Source organism: Colletes latitarsis, chromosome 12 (assembly GCF_051014445.1).
Source record: "Colletes latitarsis isolate SP2378_abdomen chromosome 12, iyColLati1, whole genome shotgun sequence".
NCBI lineage: Eukaryota > Metazoa > Arthropoda > Insecta > Hymenoptera > Colletidae > Colletes > Colletes latitarsis.
The window spans coordinates 3,004,184-3,008,215 of NC_135145.1; positions in this window are offsets into that span (position 1 = coordinate 3,004,184).

The window sequence follows — 4,032 nt, forward strand, 5'->3', positions numbered from 1 at the left end:
ATCAGTGTATTACCACATTACTACGTGATTCAAACACGGAAAATACCCAGGATCTGGCCAACAAGTTTGCGAAAAAGGCGAAAGTATAAGCCAGATGCGCGCAAATCCCAGACCTAACCGGTGTTATCCTCTAAAATATTGATCGAAACCAGGTGTTATTGACTGCTTCAGTGTGTTACCACATTACTACGTGATTCAAACACGGAAAAAACCCAGGATCTGGCCAACAAGTTTGCGAAAAAGGTGAAAGTATAAGCCAGATGCGCGCATATCCCAGACCTAACCCAGACCTAACCGGTGTTATCCTCTAAAATATTGATGGAAACCAGGTTTAATTGACAGCTTCAGTGTGTTACCACATTACTACGTGATTCAAACGCGAAAAAGCCCAGGATCCGGCAAACAAGTATGCGAAGAAGGCAAAATCATGAGCCAGATGCGGGCATAACCCAGACCTAACCCAGACCTAACCGGTGTTATCCTCTAAAATATTGATCGAAACCAGGTTTAATTGACAGCTTCAGTGTGTTACCACATTACTACGTGATTCAAACACGAAAAAAACCCAGGATCCGGCAAACAAGTATGCGAAGAAGGCAAAATCATGAGCCAGATGCGGGCATATCCCGGACCTAACCCAGACCTAACCGGTGTTATCCTCTGAAATATTGATCGAAACCAGGTTTACTTGACTGCTTCAGTGTGTTACCACATTACTACGTGATTCAAACACGGAAAAAACCCAGGATCTGGCCAACAAGTATGCGAAGAAGGCAAAATCATGAGCCAGATGCGGGCATATCCCGGACCTATCCCAGACCTAACCGGTGTTATCCTCTGAAATATTGATCGAAACCAGGTTTAATTGACTGCTTCAGTGTATTACCACATTACTACGTGATTCAAACACGGAAAATACCCAGGATCTGGCCAACAAGTTTTCGAAAAAGGCGAAAGTATAAGCCAGATGCGCGCAAATCCCAGACCTAACCCAGACCTAACCGGTGTTATCCTCTGAAATATTGATCGAAACTAGGTTTAATTGACTGCTTCAGTGTGTTACCACATTACTACGTGATTCAAACACGGAAAAAACCCAGGATCTGGCCAACAAGTATGCGAAGAAGGCAAAATCATGAGCCAGATGCGGGCATATCCCGGACCTATCCCAGACCTAACCGGTGTTATCCTCTAAAATATTGATCGAAACCAGGTTTAATTGACTGCTTCAGTGTGCTACCACATTACTACGTGATTCAAACACGGAAAAAACCCAGGATCTGGCCAACAAGTATGCGAAGAAGGCAAAATCATGAGCCAGATGCGGGCATGTCCCGGACCTATCCCAGACCTAACCGGTGTTATCCTCTAAAATATTGATCGAAACCAGGTTTAATTGACAGCTTCAGTGTGTTACCACATTACTACGTGATTCAAACACGAAAAAAACCCAGGATCCGGCAAACAAGTATGCGAAGAAGGCAAAATCATGAGCCAGATGCGGGCATATCCCGGACCTGACCCAGACCTAACCGGTGTTATCCTCTGAAATATTGATCGAAACCAGGTTTAATTGACTGCTTCAGTGTGTTACCACATTACTACATGATTCAAACACGAAAAAAACCCAGGATCTGGCCAACAAGTATGCGAAGAAGGCAAAATCGTGAGCCAGATGCGGGCATAACCCAGACCTAACCCAGACCTAACCGGTGTTATCCTCTAAAATATTGATCGAAACCAGGTTTAATTGACTGCTTCAGTGTGTTACCACATTACTACGTGATTCAAACACGAAAAAAACCCAGGATCTGGCCAACAAGTATGCGAAGAAGGCAAAATCATGAGCCAGATGCGGGCATATCCCGGACCTAACCCAGACCTAACCGGTGTTATCCTCTGAAATATTGATCGAAACCAGGTTTAATTGACTGCTTCAGTGTGTTACCACATTACTACGTGATTCAAACACGGAAAAAACCCAGGATCTGGCCAACAAGTATGCGATGAAGGCAAAATCATGAGCCAGAGGCGGGCATAACCCAGACCTTACCCAGACCTAACCGGTGTTATCCTCTAAAATATTGATCGAAACCAGGTTTAATTGACTGCTTCAGTGTGTTACCACATTACTACGTGATTCAAACACGAAAAAACCCCAGGATCTGGCCAACAAGTATGCGCAGAAGGCAAAATCATGAGCCAGATGCGGGCATGTCCCGGACCTATCCGAGACCTAACCGGTGTTATCCTCTGAAATATTGATCGAAACCAGGTTTTATTGACTGCATCAGTGTATTACCACATTACTACGTGATTCAAACACGGAAAATACCCAGGATCTGGCCAACAAGTTTGCGAAAAAGGCGAAAGTATAAGCCAGATGCGCGCAAATCCCAGACCTAACCGGTGTTATCCTCTAAAATATTGATCGAAACCAGGTGTTATTGACTGCTTCAGTGTGTTACCACATTACTACGTGATTCAAACACGGAAAAAACCCAGGATCTGGCCAACAAGTTTGCGAAAAAGGTGAAAGTATAAGCCAGATGCGCGCATATCCCAGACCTAACCCAGACCTAACCGGTGTTATCCTCTAAAATATTGATGGAAACCAGGTTTAATTGACAGCTTCAGTGTGTTACCACATTACTACGTGATTCAAACGCGAAAAAGCCCAGGATCCGGCAAACAAGTATGCGAAGAAGGCAAAATCATGAGCCAGATGCGGGCATAACCCAGACCTAACCCAGACCTAACCGGTGTTATCCTCTAAAATATTGATCGAAACCAGGTTTAATTGACAGCTTCAGTGTGTTACCACATTACTACGTGATTCAAACACGAAAAAAACCCAGGATCCGGCAAACAAGTATGCGAAGAAGGCAAAATCATGAGCCAGATGCGGGCATATCCCGGACCTAACCCAGACCTAACCGGTGTTATCCTCTGAAATATTGATCGAAACCAGGTTTACTTGACTGCTTCAGTGTGTTACCACATTACTACGTGATTCAAACACGGAAAAAACCCAGGATCTGGCCAACAAGTATGCGAAGAAGGCAAAATCATGAGCCAGATGCGGGCATATCCCGGACCTATCCCAGACCTAACCGGTGTTATCCTCTGAAATATTGATCGAAACCAGGTTTAATTGACTGCTTCAGTGTATTACCACATTACTACGTGATTCAAACACGGAAAATACCCAGGATCTGGCCAACAAGTTTTCGAAAAAGGCGAAAGTATAAGCCAGATGCGCGCAAATCCCAGACCTAACCCAGACCTAACCGGTGTTATCCTCTGAAATATTGATCGAAACTAGGTTTAATTGACTGCTTCAGTGTGTTACCACATTACTACGTGATTCAAACACGGAAAAAACCCAGGATCTGGCCAACAAGTATGCGAAGAAGGCAAAATCATGAGCCAGATGCGGGCATATCCCGGACCTATCCCAGACCTAACCGGTGTTATCCTCTAAAATATTGATCGAAACCAGGTTTAATTGACTGCTTCAGTGTGCTACCACATTACTACGTGATTCAAACACGGAAAAAACCCAGGATCTGGCCAACAAGTATGCGAAGAAGGCAAAATCATGAGCCAGATGCGGGCATGTCCCGGACCTATCCGAGACCTAACCGGTGTTATCCTCTGAAATATTGATCGAAACCAGGTTTTATTGACTGCATCAGTGTATTACCACATTACTACGTGATTCAAACACGGAAAATACCCAGGATCTGGCCAACAAGTTTGCGAAAAAGGCGAAAGTATAAGCCAGATGCGCGCAAATCCTAGACCTAACCCAGACCTAACCGGTGTTATCCTCTAAAATATTCATCGAAACCTGGTTTTATTGACTGCTTCAGTGTGTTACCACATTACTACGTGATTCAAACACGGAAAAAACCCAGGATCTGGCCAACAAGTTTGCGAAAAAGGTGAAAGTATAAGCCAGATGCGCGCATATCCCAGACCTAACCCAGACCTAACCGGTGTTATCCTCTAAAATATTGATGGAAACCA